Source organism: Zea mays, chromosome 3 (assembly GCF_902167145.1).
Source record: "Zea mays cultivar B73 chromosome 3, Zm-B73-REFERENCE-NAM-5.0, whole genome shotgun sequence".
Classification (NCBI taxonomy): Eukaryota; Viridiplantae; Streptophyta; class Magnoliopsida; order Poales; family Poaceae; genus Zea; species Zea mays.
The window spans coordinates 16247461-16269672 of record NC_050098.1 but is presented as its reverse complement, the minus strand read 5'-3'; the positions used below and the strand labels follow the sequence as shown (position 1 = coordinate 16269672).

At 44.2% G+C, this 22212-nt stretch overlaps 1 pseudogene; it reads right to left on the bottom strand.

Annotated features, from left to right (window-relative positions):
• Positions 1-2564: 2564 nt before the first annotated feature.
• Positions 2565-3590, bottom strand: LOC103651787 (eukaryotic peptide chain release factor subunit 1-3-like; annotated as a pseudogene).
• Positions 3591-22212: the final 18622 nt, after the last annotated feature.

The window sequence follows — 22212 nt, the reverse complement described above, 5'->3', positions numbered from 1 at the left end:
CGCTCCTGAGGTACCCTAGGACATTTCCGAGACCAGCAGGAGCGATTCTGCAACGGAGTCCCATAATAGGGAGGCATCGAGCCCTCAGACCCTATCAAACGGGACCGGGTCCAGAAAATCACCTGCAGGTACTTTTGGAGCACGCCTCTGGGCCACTAGCCGACCCTTATCGAACGGGGCACGGGCGTCCACTCGGATCACCCGTTAGCAACTCACTGGAGACACCATGTTCGGCGCCCTCCGAGGGCAACATGGCGCTTCCCCCCTCCTCCTTGCGGAAAGGCGACGCAGGGGCATATGAAAAAAGCCAAGTCAGTCCTTGACCGTCCTCTCGCTCTGTGTGGAGTTTCGAGGGCTGTTCTTGCAAACCCGGCTCCGGCCAAACCATTGACAGCGTCAACATACCAGCCCGAGAACTTGGAACCTGACTATGCACCCGGGCTACGACTAGTTCGCATGAGGGAACAACCAGACCAGCTGAAGCATCACGAAACACACTAAGACCTCGAAGGAGTCAAACCACTCCTCCGAGGCCTCGAGGGCTACACCCGGCGGGTGCGCTCGCGCGCACCCACCGGAACGAAACGCAACCGAGAAAGGCCGGTCCCCTTGCAAAAAAGTGCGACAAAGCCTCCAAGCGAGTACCAACACTCCCTTCGAGGCTCGGGGGCTACTATCGGGGACCATAATTAGGGGTACCCCCAAGACTCCTAATCTCAGCTGGTAACCCCCATCAGCACAAAGCTGCAAAGGCCTGATGGGCGCGATTCAGGTCAAGGCTCCGTCCAATCAAGGGACACGATCTCGCCGCGCCCGAGCCCAGCCTCGGGCAAAGGCAGCCGACCTAGGAGGTTTCACGTCTCGCCCGAGGGTCCCCTCAAACAGCGGACGCACCTTCGACTCGCCCCGAGGCCCGGCTCGGGTAGGCTTCGCGGAGAAGCAACCTTGGCCAGATCGCCACGCCAACCGACCGTATCGCAGGAGCATTTAATGCAAGGATCGACTGACACCTTATCCTGACGCGCGCTCCTCAGTCGACATGACCGAAGTGACCGCAGTCACTTCGCCGCTCCACTGACCGACCTGACAGGAAAACAGTGTCGCCTGCCCTGCTCCGGCTGTTGTGCCACTCGACAGAGTGAGGCTGACAGCAGCTAAGTCCAGCCTCGGGCGCCATAGGAAGCTCCGCCTCACCCGACCCCAGGGCTCGGACTCAACCTCGACGCCGGACGACGGACTCCGCCTCGCCCGACCCCAGGGCTCGGACTCTACCTCGACCTCGGAAGATGGACTCTGCCTCGCTCGACCCTAGGGCTTGGACTCTACCTCGACCTCGGACGACGGTCTCCGCCTCGCCCGACCCCAGGGCTTGGGCTCAGCCTCGACCTCGGAGGAGCCTCCTCCTCGCCCGACCTCGGGCTCGGACCGACCACGTCACAAGGGGGCATCATTACCCTGCCCCTAGCTAGCTCAGGCTACGGGGAACAAGACCGACGTCCCATCTGGCTCGCCCCGGTAAACAAGTAATGATGGCACTCCGCGTGCTCCATGACGACGGTGGTTCTCAGCCCCTTACGGAAGCAAGGAGACGTTAGCAAGGACCCGACAGCTTCGACAGCTGTGCTCCTTCAGGGCTCAGGCGCTCCTCCGACGGCCACGACATCACATGAATAGGGCAGCAACACCTCTCCAACTGCCACGTCGGCATGTACTCAGGGCTCTGGCTCCTCTCAGCTAGACACATTAGCACATTGCTACACCCCCATTGTACACCTGGGCCCTCTCCTTACGTCTATAAAAGGAAGGTCCAGGGCTCTCGTACGAGAAGGTGACCGCGCGGGAGAACGGGCTAGTGGACAGTCTCTCTCTCTCTCTCCCACGCGAACGCTTGTAACCCCCTACTACAAGCGCATCCGCCCTGGGCGCAGGACAACATGAAGGCCGCGACTTCCCCTTTGCTGTTTTCCCCCCTTTGTGTTCCGTTTCGCGCCGACCCATCTGGACTGGGACACGCAGCGACAATTTACTCGTCGGTCCAGGGACCCCCCGGGGTCGAAACGCCGACAAATTGGTTGTTGTATTTGTTAGACTGAGTAATTAATGTCAGTTCTAGGTCAAAATTGCTTGCTACTAGAAGTAATTTGTTCAATAGAGCATGTGGCATGATATTTACTTGTGGTTGCTGTGTCATGCCCGTGCGTTGCAATTTCAAGTTTTAATTGGTTGTTGTATTTGTTAGACTGAGTAATTTTTACTGAGTAGTTAATGTCAGTTCTAGGTCGAAATTACTTGCTACTAGAAGTAATTTGTTCAAAAGAACATGTGGCATGATATTTACTTGTTAGAGCATGTGCTTATTGCATTACTGCGCTCAAGCCAATCTGCCTTATCCATTTAGTAATTAGAACTGACATATAATTACTCATTATCTTAATCTCAAGCTCCTCCGGAAGAGGATGACACTGGCCCATGATCTTCCGATCTGAAATAGCGAGGGGGATGAGTGATCAAACATAAATAGTATGGAATAACAATGCTGAAAATATATCTTAACACAGATAGATTCATACAGTTGCTTTTCCTGTGTTCCTGCGAAAGTATAGCGAGATCGAGCTGTTGCGTCCTTCCATGGGCCAGCACAGGCATGAGGTTGGCTGATTGCTAATCAGAATCTTCATACACATCATTGACAAACCACCAATGCCACCAATGCCACCAAATCCTCTACAGAACTGTGATCCCTCCTGATACTTCTTGGTTACAAACTCCAGTGATCTGTACCAAATTTCTTGTATTCATTGGTAAACCATTCAAAGAGAGACATTTTTTCCTGAACTTCTAGGACAGTATTGGTAATTGGGTCACGGAAATTGCTCTGATTACCTTCCTGCTCTTTGTTCATATGTTTTATAGTAATTTCCCTAGTATAACTGTTCTTGAGGATATATCTGTTGATATCCAAAATTTCCCACACTACCAGGGTCTCAACAACACCCATTTCAAGAGCCTTCAGAGTGTCATCAACACCAAAGACATATTTCCCAGTATACTGGCTGCTCTTCAAAATACTTGCCAATTAACTTCTTCACTTGAATGAACTTCACATTTGCTAGAATTCAAGCAGATAACTCAATAGCTTGGTTGAATAAATTCTCGCCACCATAAGAAACATCAACCGCATTAAGTATCTTGGCTTCGAGCCGTTGATCAAACATGTCAGATTGGCTCAGCTCAGTCTTAAAATTAGCAGAATCGGCAAGAATCAGCCCCACGACGTTAGGCTGACTTGTAGCTGGATTGATGAAAAACTGGGTAGAAAGTTCAGCTGTTTTGCGGACATAGTTATGGTGTTTCTCCATGCGAAGTCGAGCAAAACACAGAGCAGACTGTCCTCCTCTACCATGCTGCTTTGGGAGGTCAACAGTGAATCTGTGAAGCACTTCGCAGGTATTGCCACTTAGTGTGACAAAAAGAGTACCATTACCATCCATGATAATGAACCCAAACTTGTCATCAGATTCCAAGAGGTCATTTAGAGCCTCAGTGTACTCTTTTGTGCTCCTTCCAATCTTTATTTTAATTGGTTGCATTTCTAGTTTTTATTTTAATTGGTTGCATTTCCAATCTTTATTGCAAATATCTTGATTCCTCGCGGAAATGCTGAAACAGTATGCATCGAGGAGTCTTTTTCCATCTTGTATTTGGTACTTAAATTAGTTACTTGATACTTTGTGTATAGACATCTAAATAACTGCTTCTTAGACTATAAATAATGGACAACAAGGGTTTAAAATGTGCACTCCTTTGTGTATAGACATTCCAGTTCTGCACTTATAATTGATAATTGAAGTATACTCCAATTCCAATCACTATAATTGATAATTGAAGTATACTCCAATTCCAATCACTCTATTTTTATTGTTTAATAAATCATCATTCAATATGAGCAAGGAGGCTAAGCGACATACTAGCTCAAATAATGTGTGCTTTAATTATTCATCCAACAACACACCACTAGCACTTCCAGTCCTTTCATACAAGATGTTGTTTATTTTGTAGGTGGTCCTTTTGTGCTTTCCCTTGCACACAAACACAAAGTGAACTTTCTTCTATGATCAGGTAACATATCAGTATTTTACTTCAGCTGGTATGTTCACAATGAGCTTTTCAGAATAGTTTCTAAAAATATATTCACATGTCCATTTTTCATTGGATGTTGGTCTCTCCCAGATAGCCCAAATAGATCAGGTCAACGAACAAACAGAAATCAGAATGCAATGCAACTTAACTGTATGGCCCTTGAAAAGATATAAAGGTCTTTTTCTATAAGATCTTAGAAAGAAGCATTTATAATCCAACTCAGCTCACAAAAATGTGGGGACATAATGTATTGAAGCCAATTAGAAGAATGATATTATATATAAGATAATAAAGAGGATCATTGTGGTTAACATGCACAACACAAAATAAATATAGAAAGGTAATATAAACTGATCCACTTAGGGAGCATATTGCACCTTTGTTCAGTCAGATCAAAGGCTCTAAGAAGATGCATAAGTGTTAAGTTATGCTTAAAAGGGATGAGGGAACCCCACTGCAAAATATGTACTTAGCATTTCACTGGGAAAAACATACTGCTAATATAAATTATATATTAAAAAATCAGTCACCTTATCATCTTCATCTTTTTCCAAGAAGGTATTCATAACAATAACCATTGGTGGCCACACTATCTCACGATCAGTGCTTTCTTGCAGTCCCTTCCATTTCCCAAATTGTTCACCCGCTGGTAACACTGAAGTTCCCCTGCGAGAAAGCTCCTCTTCCAGCAATGCAGCCAATTCCCTGTGAAGTTTAACCCTTGTAGAACCCTTTGTTCTAGCATGAGTCACTAAAGGCTGCAACCCTTTGTACCAGTCAATCGCCCTAGGTCCATTTTTGCATGCCGGGCAATGCCATTGCCGAGTTTGTTCATTAATTTGTTCCAAACTCAATGTATTCAATACTTCAAAGAACTCTTTGAACCACTTGTTTGTTTTTCGAGTCTCAAAACTTTTCTCACTTGCATCAGAATCATAGTCATCACTGATATCATCACTCAAATCATCATCATCATCATCTGATGTATTGTTGCCATCAAAATTCTCCACCTCAGGGACAGAACTAGATGGAGGAGCATCATCCTTCTTGACTTCAGATCCAGATGGGCGAGGCCTGGATTGCCACTGCCAACCATTTGCCAGAGGTGGAGTCAGAACATGGCGCGATGTTTGTGATGGCGGTCTAGGATTGCCTCTGGTAGCAGCACCATGATCTGGAGCTTGAGCCCAGCTGGTTCCAGAAGGGTGCGAGGAACCACTGCCACCCCATGTGTTAGGTGTCACATTTGTGGAACTCCATGGTGCCCACTATCTCCCCCCGGCTTGCCCGGGTTTCTTCAACTTCTTCCCCATGGTTTCCCAGCCACTATCTGTATGCAGGGTACCATTATGCAGGGTCAGATAAATTAATATCATCACGTATCTGTTAGTGATGGCAATGAACATCATACTCCACTATGAAACACAATGATGCTAATTACTTTTTACCTATTCAACATAGTAATTTCATAATTATCAAAGTTCTCTCAGTAGCTAATATATTGACCAAAAGCTAGCTACATATCTAATTGTCAAGAGATACATGCAAGTCATCATAGGACCAATACCCGTTAAGATAACCATTGGTGGTCACCGTGCTAATTTATGTGTGTTCTATATATTTGTTACCCTTGTTTGTTTTGTTTGATAGAGCTATATCTGTTTAACTGGATGAGCGCATATAAAAGGACTACCGATTGTCTACCCTCTTTCAGTGTTGTTTATGTGCTCATGTTTTGTAGGGCACTCTTCTTGTTATGGATCAGATAGGATACAATGCTGGTCGCACACCATTCACAGACATCTCAAACACCATCATTACAGGTATAAAGCTTATTACATGCGTGTCGAAACGTATTAAGTACGAACACTAATCCACAAAGTTGCATTGTAGGTAATCAAAATGAATCGAACTCGCTTGGACCAATTGTCGATGCTAAGGAACGTAAGAGGCAAAAGGATAGGGAACGATATGCTGCGATGACTGTTGAAGAAAAGAATGAGAAAAATAGGAAGCGTCATGAAGCACATCAACGAAATAAAGGACTATTGATAGAGCCACTCTCATCCAGAGGTGATGAAAAGTTAATGTTTTTATTGTTATACCTACATGTGTGTACTATACAAAGTTGATGTGTTGCCTTTTGTAAATGGGTGATATATGAAGAAGACGTTAATACAGACCAGACATGTGAGGTGGTTAGCTTTCCAGATGACTGTAGCACCATTGATTTCACAAATTTCTCAACACAAGACATTGCAGGTATAAGAATCACAATTTTTGTCACATTTGCACTATCTATTATGTTAACTCTTTACTTATGCTAAAATGCTAAATGTAGATGGAGACAGACAAGTAAATCTGGATCAAGATGATGACAACGATTGGTTGCATAGGAATGAGACATTCTAGGCAAACAACATTGTCACAAGTAAATCCCTTCTAACACCAGGTACATGATTGTTCGCTTGGCTAAATATGCAAAAAATAGCAAGTTTCAAATCGTTAAACGTAGACATGCCTTATTCCAGGTTGTGTGCATGAAACTGTTGATAACATACCTAAGCATACTATGAAAAGGGCCGCCTACTTTAGCGAGCGGTACAAAAACATGACTCCCGTCGAGAGGGAGTCTAGACGTGTACGCCTTAGGTTGTATAATAAGACACCAAGACGGAAAGATGCTAACAAAGAGTGCAGCAGAAAACGTAGAGCACTGCGGGCTAACACTTTGAATCAGGAGTCCATCGCCATGGAGGACCCAATATATACCCCTGAGGTTGTATGTCCTACAACATATGGAATTGAACCATATGGATCCTCAGTTACCACTTGCGACTGGGTTATCCCTGAATTCGTCATGACACCTTTCCTACCAACTTCAACACAGACTAAGAACATCCTTAGTCCGACTAAACGTGTGAGTGCAGGCATGGTTAAACAAGGAGTAGACCATACACATACGAAGCCAAAGTTCATTTCCAATGGTACTTGTTAAAAATCTTTGTTCACATTACATATTTTCCGCACCCTAGATGCCCTTGTCTTTTACGTGGCTCATATTTTCACGATTCAGGTGATGATGATGAGGGTGTCACGAAGAGGATGAGGATGATGATGAGAACGATGGATACCTATTCGCTGGGCAATGTGCGTACCTCAATTTGTATTATGATACCACGACTTATATAACTACACGTGTCTTAATCGTTGTTTTCCAAAAAAATATTAGATGATGAGACCGACGAGGACATCGAGATCGATGGTACCCAAGATGAATCTACTGCCACTGATTTGCCTGACTTGTACGACAAAGTGTACAGTAACGTGCCTGAAGAAACACATATGCTGAAGTCTGTCCCCAAATGCGGTTATTGCACTGCGAAGAAGTTTGAGTATGAGCCACCTGGGTTTTGTTGTCGTGGTGGGAAGGTTGAGCTAGCCCCACTGGAGACCCCTCCCCAGCTTCGGAGGTTGTGGGATAGTACAGACTCTGATGCTAGACACTTTCATGATAGCATTAGGTTTTTTAATGGCCATTTCTCTTTCACTTCATTGTATTGTTGCCTCGATAGTATGACAACTAATGTGAGGGATTCTGGTATATACACGTTTCGGGCACAAGGCATGATGTACCACAATATCAAGTCATTTGGTAGGGAAGGTGGGGCGGAGCATAAACATCTTGAGCTTTACTTTTACGATGATGATCCCAATCTCGAGCATCGATATCGTAAGTGCCGAGAAGAATGTCAACAAAAAGACAAATATGTTATTAAACAATTAGTTAGCATACTCCATGGAAACTCGTACTCTGAGCACCTTAGGAGCATGGGCCATGTTGAGAACCTTGATGACTATCATATCACACTGAACCTTGACCAGACGTTGAACCAAAAGACATATAACACACCTATCACTTCAGAGGTCGCTGCTGTCTGGATCGAGGGGAGCGAACGGCGAGGCCAGTTTAGCAAGAGTGTTATGCTACATGGGAAGGATAGGTTAAGCCACGGCATCCGCTCATACCATGGATGCTACGATGCACTATCGTATCCACTGTTCTTCCCTAGAGGTGAACTTGGATGGCATGCAAACATACCAAAGGTCGGTGTATCCATGGGCGAAGTGGATGCATACCGTGCGACGCATAGGGCAAGTAATGCAAACGATGAAGATGCAGGTTAGTTGTTTCTTTGATATTTCTTACATAACACATTGTTAACTATCCTTTCGGCATCACAAAATGATCAATCCTTACGTATGCAGAATCTCCTAATCATCTATGTGTGTCCGTACGTGACTATTACTGCTACAAATTCCAGATTCGTCCAGGGATATTCAATCCAATACTTCATGGTAAGCGATTTTTCCAGCAGTTTGCAGTCGACACGTACATCAAAATTGAGAGCTCCCGTTTAGATTTCATACGTAAGAACCAGGACCGGTTACGGGCTGACCTGTACCAGGGCTTGGTTGATAGTATGTTAGATGGAGACATAAGAGCAGAAAAGGTTGGGAAGCAAATTGTGCTGTCGCCGTCGTTTATTGGCAGTCCTCGTGACATGAGACGTCGGTATATGGATGCTATGGCACTGGTGCGGAAGTTTAGGAAACCAGACATCTTTCTTACCATGACATGTAACCCCAACTGGGATGAGATAAGGACGGAGCTTCTCCCTGGGCAGACACCGCAAGATCGTCCGGATCTTGTAGTGTGTGTCTTTCACGCGAAGCTACAAGAGTTAAAGCATAGGCTCACTAAACATGATATTCTCGGTAAGGTCCGGGCCTACATCTATGTCATGGAGTTTCAGAAGCGAGGTTTGCCCCATGCCCATTTTCTACTAATCATGCAGAGGAAGTACAAGCTCACGTGCCCTGAGCAGTATGACCTTTTGATCTCAGCCGAGATCCCAGACAAAAAGTACCCTAAACTACGAAAGATGGTTATCAAGCATATGATGCATGGCCAGTGCGGATCGCTAAATCCTAACTGCCCATGCACTAAGGGTCGTGCATCGTGCAAGAATCATTACCCTCGGCCTTTCTATGACGCAACTTTGCAGGGGAAGGATTCATATCCTATTTACAGACATCGTGACGATGGGCATAAGGAAAAGGTTCGAGGATACGAATTGGACAATAGATGGGTTGTCCCTTACAACCCTTACCTCCTTCGGCTCTTCAACTGTCACATCAATGTTGAGGCGTGCGGGAGCATCAAGGCTATTAAATACCTGTTCAAGTACATATACAAAGGCCATGATCGTGCGTCTGTTGTTATGAGAGATGCGAGCAAGGCAAATGATGATGTAGATGAGATCAAGCAGTACAGAGATGCAAGGTGGTGACCCCTCTAGAGGCCTTATGGAGGATATACGGCTTTGAGCTTAGTCAGAACTCTCCACCTGTGATGCAGTTGCAGCTCCATCTTCCAAACATGCACATGGTGGCGTTTCACGAGCGCCAAATGGTCGAGCGAGTCGTCAACCGTCCAGGTGCTGATAGGTCAATGCTCACAGCATATTTTGAGACAAATAGGCTACACGAGGAGGCTCGGGGCATCCTGTATCGTGTCTTCCCTGAGTGGTACACTTGGCAGAGCGGTAAGGGCAAAGTATGGCAACGGAGGAAATGAGATATGGGTGGACAAGTCGGTAGAATAGTCTCTGCTCATCCGGTCGAGGGGGAGCGCTACTATCTCCTTGTTCTCCTAAACCATGTGACTGGTGCCACCTCCTATGTGGATCTAAGGACAGTAGATGGTGTCACGCTACCGACTTTTCGTGAGGCAGCAGAGAGAAGGGAACTGCTTGAGTCGGACAACACACTAGATGATTGTCTCACCGAACGTGCTCTTTTCTAGATGCCATCAGCGCTGCGACGGCTTTTTGCCACAATATTGGTGTACTATGAGCCAAGCGATGTGGCTGTACTCTGGCGGAAACACCTAGATGCTATGTCAGAGGACTATCAACGCAGGAGTCAGATCAAAACTCATGTTGAACAGATGGTATTGATTGACATTAGGAACATGTTAAAGTCAATGGGAAAGGACATACAGACATTCCCTCTTCTACCTATCATCGACACGTAGGACGATGCTATAGGTACTGCTAGGGAGGTTTACGAGGAGGAAAGTATCGAACTGGCATCGGCAGATATGGCTCTCAAGGACTCTCTTAACGAGGAACAATGGGTCGCCTATGATAAGATTATGTCTGTCGTTAACACTAATCAGGGTGGATTGTTCTTTGTGGATGGACCTGGTGGCACAGGGAAGACTTATCTATACAGAGTGCTGCTCGCGACGCTACGTAGCCAGGGCAAGATTGCGGTGGCAACGACTACATCTGGTGTTGCGGCTTCCATAATGCCTGGAGGAAGAACCGCACATTCACGCTTCAAGATACCTCTCACTATTGATGATGGCGTTGTATGTAGCTTCACAAAGCAGAGTGGAACCGCAGAGTTGCTACGAAAATCATATCTCATTATCCGGGATGAGGCTTCTATGACTAAGAGACAAGCCGTGGAGGCACTAGACAATAGCATGTGTGATATAATGGGTCGGCCCGGACTGCCATTCGGTGGTAAAACCATTGTCTTCAGTGGGGATTTCAGACAGGTCTTGCCTGTTATTCGTAAAGGGTCAAGGGCTCAAGTGGTCGCTTCTTTGCTACGGATGTCTTACCTATGGGAGTCTATGTCCCACTTAAAGCTTGTTAGCAATATGAGGGCAAAAAACGACCCTTGGTTTGCGGAGTATTTGCTGCGCGTAGGTGGTGGAACTGAGGTCACAAATAGTGATGGCGACATCTGTCTTCCTGATGAGGTATGCGTGCCTTATAGTGGGAGTGACAATGATCTTGACAATATAATAGACTTCGTTTTCCCAAATCTCAACGAAAATATGTCAGATTCCACCTACATTACTTCAAGGGCGATATTGTCAACGTGGAACGACTGGGTGGATATGATAAATGCTAAGATGATCGATCATTTTCAAGGGGAGCATATGGTGTACCATAGTTTCGATAGCGCCATGGATGATCCCCATAACTACTACCCACCTGAGTTCCTAAACACGCTGACACCTAATGGGCTGCCCCCGCATGTTTTGAAGCTCAAGATTGGGTGCCCTGTTATATTGCTTCGGAATATAGACCCTAGGAATGGACTTTGCAATGGCACCAGGCTGGTGGTTCGTGGTTTCCAAAGAAATAGCATTTACGCAGAAATTGTACTGGGTCAGTACGCTGGAAAACGGATTTTCATGCCCCGTATACCTCTGTGTCCCTCCGATGACGAGATGTTCCCTTTCTAGTTCAAAAGAAAGCAGTTTCCTATACGGCTTAGTTTTGCAATAACAGTTAACAAAGCACAGGGTCAGGCTATTCCCAATGTTGGCATGTACTTGCTCGAACCAGTGTTCTGTCATGGCCAACTATACGTTGCTCTATCTAGAGCGACAACCCGATCGAACATAAAGATCCTTGCCATCCCAGCCGTCGATGGGAAGAAGAGGTCGAGTAAGGGTGTAAGAAAGAAACCCACAGTAGATTGTGGGACATATATGAAGAACATCGTCTACAAAGAGGTTCTAACAAACTAGACCCACAGTAAGTCAAATCTCCCATAAAAAGATTTGTCTTTTTTGTTTTTCCATATACAAGTTGAATTTAAAGTTTATATTTTTTTTGTGATTAAGGACATCATAGCTTATTCTAGAAAAATATGTTAAGAATTTTTTATCATTATTTTATATTTAGTTTTGTACCATTAAAGTTATTATCTTATCTGATCCCTAACCTATCAAAATAATTATAAAAAAATATAATATATTTTTCTAGGCTAAATTATGCTATTATATCTAATAACCAACGAAATTTGAACTAAACACTTGGTTTGTACATAAAGAAATAAAAAAGACAAAAAATTTAAGGGGTAAATTAAACCAACAAAAAAATGTCGGGGTAAAATAAACTAAAAAATACTTTAGGGGGTTATGTGAATATTGTCCATAGGTGAGGGGAGTAATTTGGACTTTTTCCTTTAACAAATAACATGGAGATTGGTAGTCGATTATTTCTGCTGCATATCTTGCTAGCCATTTTCTTAATTATTCCTCATAGCCTGTTTGTGTGCAGGGGGGTAAAAATATAATTAAATTTGAGGGTGATCATAATTCTCTAAGACCTCAATCATATATTATGATTCATTTTTTATATTCTTCTACAAATCTTTGCATCCTCCTCTACTGCCTGCAGCACGATCAAAGCTTCATATGGGAGCATTTAAAGTTGGTAACATAACTAATGAGGTACATTAACGGAATACATGTTGCAAAACTCCTTTTGAATCTGGAACGTATCTTATATGGTTTGTCTTCTAAGGAACCACCTTTGTTTTCCCTCCTAATTCTTGCAGAATTTCTTTGAAATCATCAATGGTCTACGGCCAGCAAACACTGCAGGTTGCAGTTCATCAACCGATGCACCTAACATCCCACATGGTGAGGTCTCAGTTCTCTGAGCTACTTTCTTGTAAATTGTAATGTTATAACGATTGGTTTTATACTGATTCTTTTTTACCTTTTTTTGTTTCAGATGGCACATCTGTAATTGAATTGTTGTCTGATAGCATGCACCAACTGTCCATTAAAAATGAGAATCAGTTGGTAAGTTTCTTGGTATTTTGTCTGTGTCTGATGTGAAGACCTTTTTCCTTGCTCGTTTCCTTATCTGTATTCCATTAGCTACATGATTTTCTTTTAGATGAAAACCACAGCCTGCAAGAGATTGATAGTGATAGTGTTGGATCACGATTGCAGGTAAAGTTCACTTTATAACTTCAAGTAAGTTTGCACAGAATTGTAACACCCAGTTTGTAATATATAAAAAAGGGAGAAAAGTCATTTCCTATATTTTATGTGTGTATTGAATTTACTTATCATCACATGTGAACACCATATTCAAACAACAAATAAATAATAAAGATATAAGCCACCAAATTATGCATCATGCTGGATTTTATTTTGTGTGCATATTGTGAGAAAATAAAATAAAAATATGACAAGAAATATATTATAAATAAAAGTAAGACCATTATGTTCAAATTATACTTTCAATCTAATAAGAATTCACCAAAAGATTTAAGTGTGAAATTTGAATTCAAATGAGATGGGAAAAATATAAATCAGAAAAAGGAAAAGTAAAATAAAAAGAAAAACTAGCGCATGGGCCGAAACCTACAGAACCGGCCCACTCCACCTCAGCCGCATGGCCCACAAGCGCGCACCCACCCGCGCTGACGAGGGGGACCCATAGGTCAGACGCTCTCCCCATTCCACGTCGCGCGCCTCTCTCCTCCGTTCTCTCTTTCACCTACATGTGGGCCCGCTCGGTCAGGTCGGTCGTCTTCCTCCTCGCGGACTCGGGCGCGACACCGTCTGCCCAGCCGCGATTCTAGGGATTTTCCCCGACGGATTCATCGATGCCGTTGTAACCACTTTGGCCGAGTTGTGCGCTAGCCGACTTCCTTAATCCCAGACCTATAAGACCGCGCACAAGCCATAGCCGTGCGGAAGAAGCGTACAGTCGCCAGGGAACGCGAGAGATAGGTGAGAGAAGCGAGGGCCGCCGCTTTGGGGACCTCTTCAACGGTGCCATATGGGCTTGTGAATCATGCCAGTGACCTTCGCGGGACCGCGTGGATGGCATGGTTACACTCCAGGTTGAGCACGGGGCGGAGAGAACTTGAGTGCGCCTCATTCGGTGACTGCGGAATCCGCCGCGCGGGGGAGGACCCCGATTCGGTGTCATTGCGCCTCTGCAACTTGGCCGGGGAGCTTCGCCATGTCGCGCTGAACTTGACCATGGCCTTGCTTGAACGATGTCGCGCTCCTGACTACTGGGATTGCTCATCGGAGCTCGACGGGCAGCTCCGGGCCGCACCGTGCCATGGCTAGCCCCCTCCGCGCTCTCAGCACTGGTAAGTAACCTGCACACGAGTTCGTTATCTTCGCCCCATTGTGTATCACCGGTTGAATCGTAGCTTAGGGCTCATAATCATGGCACCGTGCTCTCCGGCGAGGCCACCGTCGGGTGGCGTGAGCGCGCCGCCGCGCGATTCGATCGGGAGAGTGAGAGAAGAACCTCGGCCGTTGGTTTTACCATCAACGACGCAGATTAAATCGTCTGGGTACCGCTTCGGGTGATAGATCTGAGTCGTCGGATAGGAATCGTGCGGGCGGATCAACTTAGAATCTCGACCATTAGATCTAGATCTAGGGGCCGCGATCGCTTACCGCTTCATTAGATTGCCGATCTGATCTGGGCCGTCCGTGTTTGATCTGGCGGCTCACAACATCGGATACCCTTTCGACCTGGCATTTTTACATAAAAGACTTCCTGTTTCCGTTAAAACAACCCGCCGTCCGCGCCTGGGTCTGTCTGTGTCTTGGGACCTTTTTCTCCGAGACCCCTGCCTTCTCTGAAAATTGAGGCCCAGTCCAGAGAATATATAAAATAGGTAAATAAATGTAGAAATTGATTTTTAATATAAAAAGAATTCCTAAAACTTGTTTATTGCATAGAAAGTTCATTTTAGCTCCAAATTGAGCCATTCAAATTTCTAAAATTTTGTAATAATATTCTCTATCATTTTGTGTCTCTGTTTTGACATGAAAACAGTAAGAGAATTAATTTCTCATTTAATCCTATTGCAAGCATATTAAACCTTCGGAAATTCATAACTTAAAATCTATAACTCCAAAATTAATGATTCCTGTTTCTAGAATCTTATTTTAATATGTAGATTACTAACATGTATTTTGTTCTTATGTTTGGTGTAATGTTAATTTTACCTATACAATGTTTGTTTGTATTGCTACGACTAGAGCGAGGTCACGTGTCATCTGAAGAGCAAGTTGGTACCTGGAATCTCAAGTCCCAGGCAAGTTGTGCCCTTGATCACTTCTTTTTACCCAGTCATGTTCTGATTAATCATAATGATCTGCATAGGTTAATTTTGATGGGACCCAATAGGTTACCCCAGTTTGACTATCTTTATACCTTGATTACCACTGGACTTTTTGGGTAGTACCTGCTATTGCTTTATGTGGTTTTGGGTATGGAGATACACTATTCATGATTACACTTTTTATTATCTGTTTATTATTTACTGTTCATGATAAGATCATTATGTTAATTGGAACATGGAGAACCACCCGGGAAAACAGTGCTACCACAAGGGTTTATGGACGCCCTTGGCTGACTAATTAGGAAAGCTAGTGGAGGACTACCTTACCCGAAAGGGGCAAGGGCAGTAGGGGAGTGGTCAGTGTAGGGAGGCCCTCGGGAGGATTTTGCTGCGATGGCGGTCCTGCAAGGGATTCCTGCATTGGAGCTTCCTATAAACTGTAGCGGGTTTTCTGAAGCTAGTGGAACTTTGTAAAGGCCTCGTAGTGTTACCCTGCCTCGCCTCCTCGGTAGAGGTGTATGGGAAGTCGCGATCCCTTGGCAGATGGGTAACATGACTTGTGGGTAAAGATGCGCAACCTCTGCAGAGTGTAAAACTGGTATACTAGCCGTGCTCACGGTCATGAGCGGCTCGGACACTCACATGATTAATCTATGGAACTTAAATTCAATTTGTCATATGCATTGCATCGCAGGTGAGGTTGTTACTTCTATTCTACTATTTAATTGGGTTGGTATTTACTTATACTTAGTAATGGCTAATAAAATTTTGACCAACTTTAAAAGCAATGCTCAGCTTCAGCCATCCTCTTTGGTAAGCCTTACACTTCACATGAGCTCCCACCTTTGGCGAGTTCATACACATTATTCCCCACAACTTGTTGAGCGATGAACGTATGTGAGCTCACTCTTGCTGTCTCACACCCCCCACAGGTCAAGAACAGGTACCACAGGATGAGGCGCGTGGAGGATGCTGTGATGAGTTCGTGAGTGGTCTAGGCCGTCGTCTCCCAGTCAACTTTGGGTTGCTGGACCGTTGTCTCCTTATAATGTAATTATTCATTTATTTTGTACAGAACTCCTGTTATGTAGTAAAGATGTGACATTCGATCCTGTGCCATGATTCATCATGTGTGTGAGACTTGGTCCCAGCACACCTGGTGATTATGTTCGCGCCCGGGTTTTGGACCCTAAAATCCGGGTGTGACAGAAGTGGTATCAAAGGAATGTTGACTGTAGGACGAAACCTAGATAGAACTGGACAACCATTATCTATTTACCTTTGCTACTCTGATTCTTTTCTAAACTTCTCTTAATCTTTCTCATCTATTTCCGCTTTACTCTGATTATTCTTACCTTTTATTTCTAAAGACAAATGTGGATTTCACACTTTGAAATCCTGTGCCTAAAGTAACTTTAGGAATGGGAGACCTAATCATAGGAACCACAACAAAACTATTTTTTATATAAATATTTGTATGCTTGAATGTTTGTTCTTATGATACTTGTATGATTTGGATCTTGGATTGAGTGTGATGAGTTATGGAGTAATGTCCATAATTACATCTGCATATACATATAGGAAAGAAATGCTCATCAAAATAACTAGATCAACTAGATTATCCCTCATTAAAGTATCTAGCCCAAACTAGTCTAATCTAGTCATATCCAATCTAATCTAGACCCTATCTAATATGATTTAACCTAGTGGGTGATTCCTAATGCTGGTAAAAAAAAGGATAAGGCCATACTTCTAATTCACTTACGCCTAAATTGGTGACTTAGATCAACTCGGCCATACCTAACAACTTGACCTACATGATAGGTTACATAACCTATCCCACCCGTCTAGAAGCAAACGACCAAACCAGATTCTGACTAACCTCATTAAACTCATAGCCATCTACTAAACCAGCTGCTCTACCTACGGATCTATCTTAACCAAGACACCAATACGAAGAAGATCAACCTCATCAAGGAAAGGATAAGAGTCACCGTCAAGGAAGGTAATCGTCAAGGATAAAAGTCAAACGAGATCTCTAGATGCATCAAGATCCACCATCCGGGATAGAAGTTTTTCTTGCCTAACCTTCTCCTATCCTAAGCTTTTCTAAATCTTACTTATTAGCTAAAACATAATATGTTCATGTTTTCCAGCCACACTTGCTAATGAAGAGAAACTTTTGGGAGCATTAAAACTAATTGAAAAAAAAACTTTCTATATCCCTTTCTTGCAAATCTCGGGGACGAGATTATTGTTAAGGGGGGTAGGATTTGTAACACCCAGTTTGTAATATATAAAAAAAGGGAGAAAAGTCATTTCCTATATTTTATGTGTGTATTGAATTTACTTATCATCACATGTGAACACCATATTCAAACAACAAATAAATAATAAAGATATAAGCCACCAAATTATGCATCATGCTGGATTTTATTTTGTGTGCATATTGTGAGAAAATAAAATAAAAATATGACAAGAAATATATTATAAATAAAAGTAAGACCATTATGTTCAAATTATACTTTCAATCTAATAAGAATTCACCAAAAGATTTAAGTGTGAAATTTGAATTCAAATGAGATGGGAAAAATATAAATCAGAAAAAGGAAAAGTAAAATAAAAAGAAAAACTAGCGCATGGGCCGAAACCTACAGAACCGGCCCACTCCACCTCAGCCGCACGGCCCACAAGCGCGCACCCACCCGCGCTGACGCGGGGGACCCATAGGTCAGACGCTCTCCCCATTCCACGTCGCGCGCCTCTCTCCTCCGTTCTCTCTTTCACCTACATGTGGGCCCGCTCGGTCAGGTCGGTCGTCTTCCTCCTCGCGGACTCGGGCGCGACACCGTCTGCCCAGCCGCGATTCTAGGGATTTTCCCCGACGGATTCACCGATGCCGTTGTAACCACTTTGGCCGAGTTGTGCGCTACCCGACTTCCTTAATCCCAGACCTATAAGACCGCGCACAAGCCATAGCCGTGCGGAAGAAGCGTACAGCCGCCAGGGAACGCGAGAGATAGGTGACAGAAGCGAGGGCCGCCGCTTTGGGGACCTCTTCAACGGTGCCATATGGGCTTGTGAATCATGCCAGTGACCTTCGCGGGACCGCGTGGATGGCATGGTTACACTCCAGGTTGAGCACGGGGCGGAGAGAACTTGAGTGCGCCTCATTCGGTGACTGCGGAATCCGCCGCGCGGAGGAGGACCCCGATTCGGTGTCATTGCGCCTTTGCAACTTGGCCGGGGAGCTTCGCCATGTCGCGCTGAACTTGACCATGGCCTTGCTTGAACGATGTCGCGCTCCTGACTACTGGGATTGCTCATCGGAGCTCGACGGGCAGCTCCGGGCCGCACCGTGCCATGGCTAGCCCCCTCCACGCTCTCAGCACCGGTAAGTAACCTGCACACGAGTTCGTTATCTTCGCCCCATCGTGTATCACCGGTTGAATCGTAGCTTAGGGCTCATAATCATGGCACCGTGCTCTCCGGCGAGGCCACCGTCGGGTGGCGTGAGCGCGCCGCCGCGCGATTCGATCGGGAGAGTGAGAGAAGAACCTCGGCCGTTGGTTTTACCATCAACGGCGCAGATTAAATCGTCTGGGTACCGCTTCGGGTGATAGATCTGAGTCGTCGGATAGGAATCGTGCGGGCGGATCAACTTAGAATCTCGACCATTAGATCTAGATCTAGGGGCCGCAATCGCTTACCGCTTCATTAGATTGCCGATCTGATCTGGGCCGTCCGTGTTTGATCTGGCGGCTCACAACATCGGATACCCTTTCGGCCTAGCATTTTTACATAAAAGACTTCCTGTTTCCGTTAAAACAACTCGCCGTCCGCGCCTGGGTCTGTCTGTGTCTTGGGACCTTTTTCTCCGAGACCCCTGCCTTCTCTGAAAATTGAGGCCCAGTCCAGAGAATATATAAAATAGGTAAATAAATGCAGAAATTGATTTTTAATATAAAAAGAATTCCTAAAACTTGTTTATTGCATAGAAAGTTCATTTTAGCTCCAAATTGAGCCATTCAAATTTCTAAAATTTTGTAATAATATTCTCTATCATTTTGTGTCTCTGTTTTGACATGAAAACAGTAAGAGAATTAATTTCTCATTTAATCCTATTGCAAGCATATTAAACCTTCGGAAATTCATAACTTAAAATCTATAACTCCAAAATTAATGATTCCTGTTCCTAGAATCTTATTTTAATATGTAGATTACTAACATGTATTTTGTTCTTATGTTTGGTGTAATGTTAATTTTACCTATACAATGTTTGTTTGTATTGCTACGACTAGAGCGAGGTCACGTGTCATCTGAAGAGCAAGTTGGTACCTGGAATCTCAAGTCCCAGGCAAGTTGTGCCCTTGATCACTTCTTTTTACCCAGTCATGTTCTGATTAATCATAATGATCTGCATAGGTTAATTTTGATGGGACCCAATAGGTTACCCCAGTTTGACTATCTTTATACCTTGATTACCACTGGACTTTTTGGGTAGTACCTGCTATTGCTTTATGTGGTTTTGGGTATGGAGATACACTATTCATGATTACACTTTTTATTATCTGTTTATTATTTACTGTTCATGATAAGATCATTATGTTAATTGGAACATGGAGAACCACCCGGGAAAACAGTGCTACCACAAGGGTTTATGGACGCCCTTGGCTGACTAATTAGGAAAGCTAGTGGAGGACTACCTTACCCGAAAGGGGCAAGGGCAGTAGGGGAGTGGTCAGTGTAGGGAGGCCCTCGGGAGGATTTTGCTGCGATGGCGGTCCTGCAAGGGATTCCTGCATTGGAGCTTCCTATAAACTGTAGCGGGTTTTCTGAAGCTAGTGGAACTTTGTAAAGGCCTCGTAGTGTTACCCTGCCTCGCCTCCTCGGTAGAGGTGTATGGGAAGTCGCGATCCCTTGGCAGATGGGTAACATGACTTGTGGGTAAAGATACGCAACCTCTGCAGAGTGTAAAACTGGTATACTAGCCGTGCTCACGGTCATGAGCGGCTCGGACACTCACATGATTAATCTATGGAACTTAAATTCAATTTGTCATATGCATTGCATCGCAGGTGAGGTTGTTACTTCTATTCTACTATTTAATTGGGTTGGTATTTACTTATACTTAGTAATGGCTAATAAAATTTTGACCAACTTTAAAAGCAATGCTCAGCTTCAGCCATCCTCTTTGGTAAGCCTTACACTTCACATGAGCTCCCACCTTTGGCGAGTTCATACACATTATTCCCCACAACTTGTTGAGCGATGAACGTATGTGAGCTCACTCTTGCTGTCTCACACCCCCCCACAGGTCAAGAATAGGTACCACAGGATGAGGCGCGTGGAGGATGTTGTGATGAGTTCGTGAGTGGTCTAGGCCGTCGTCTCCCAGTCAACTTTGGGTTGCTGGACCGTTGTCTCCTTATAATGTAATTATTCATTTATTTTGTACAGAACTCCTGTTATGTAGTAAAGATGTGACATTCGATCCTGTGCCATGATTCATCATGTGTGTGAGACTTGGTCCCAGCACACCTGGTGATTATGTTCGCGCCCGGGTTTTGGACCCTAAAATCCGGGTGTGACAAGAATTTGGACCCTATATATTTTTAGTCAAGTCTATCAATTTACCCATGTGATGCATTCTCTTGCTTCCACTGGATTGCCCATTGTGTTAAATTGTTTCTTGCAGTATGTGTGATATAGAGATGTCCCATCAGTTAGGGTCCTAAGAAACACATTAGAAGTCTTGAGAACTGATGCTCATATACTTCTTGCTTGCAAATTGTCTGATCAGAAGCATTCCTTTCTTATAGGATAAAAGTAGGCGCAATGAGGAGTCATGTTCATTCACAAGCTCTAACAGAGAAAGTTGGGGCATATGTTCATCTTTAGGTGCAGCCAGTGATGAATCATTCTCAGGCGATAATAATGATAAGCAGGTGACACATTGCTTCAATTGCTTGACAATTTAGTTATCCAGTGTCTGATACGAATACCTTAGTTATCCAGTGTCTGCATTGAACGTATCTGTTATGGTGTCTGTTAGGTGGATTGGCTATGAGGTATGCTTATTTATGTTAAACCCATATTCTAACTCCAGAATTATCAAGGGAGTATTGTTGCATTTCACAAGATTAAACGGGTTCCTCTTCAGTGTTTGTAGCTGGAGATCAGGAGAATAACTTTAAACTACACCTTTCTACTTTCAAGAATCTACCCCTGGCTAGTTGATGTACATTGGCTGCCTTTGTGGAACTCCCATGTGGTTAACTTGTGGTTGCAGTGCCTGCTGCATGCCGCCGAACTACCCAGCTGTCCCAGGGAGAGGTTGCATGCCTCCCAATTCACCATTTGTCATTTCATTGCCTGCCGCTGGCTGAGCCTCCCAAGGACTTGGATCATTGCTAAATACCTACATTTTTTAGATTACATAGGACAACGCACACTCACCCCTATAAACCCATGCACGCAGACCCTACCCTATGAGCACCTTCTAAAACCATACCGAGAAATCCTCGAGACGAGATTGACAAAGTCACCACAGGCGCCTCACTGTCGATGAGAACATCGCCTACCACTGAAAGCACAAAGCCGTTGAATCCTACATGATGTGTTGATAAAAAAATTCCCCTAGTGTCTGAGAAGATGTCAAACCATGTTTTGCAAAAGAAAAAATAAGCGATAAGCCGATAAAAATAGACTCTGCTTCAATGGACCTCATGTTCAACATTACTGCTTTCCTATTATTAATGATTTTTAAGTTACTTTTACATGAAATAAGGAAGGTGACATAAGGAGTCTTCCACCCGGTGGAAAATTCGACTAGCGTGAATGTTTCTTATCATCTACTATCTCTTTCAAACAGAAAATAGTAATTGAACTGTGTTCAAGCACGGGTAGTATACAAGTATTGATGCACTGAAGGGTATGGTGCACTAGCTCTTAGGCATATCCCTTCAGAGGTATGGCATCTTTCTTGGACAAACTTTCTTGGACAACTTAAAGACATTGCAACATATTTTCTTTTATTGCAGGTGGAGGAGTGCTCTACTATTGTGAGCCTTTTTCACAACAGCA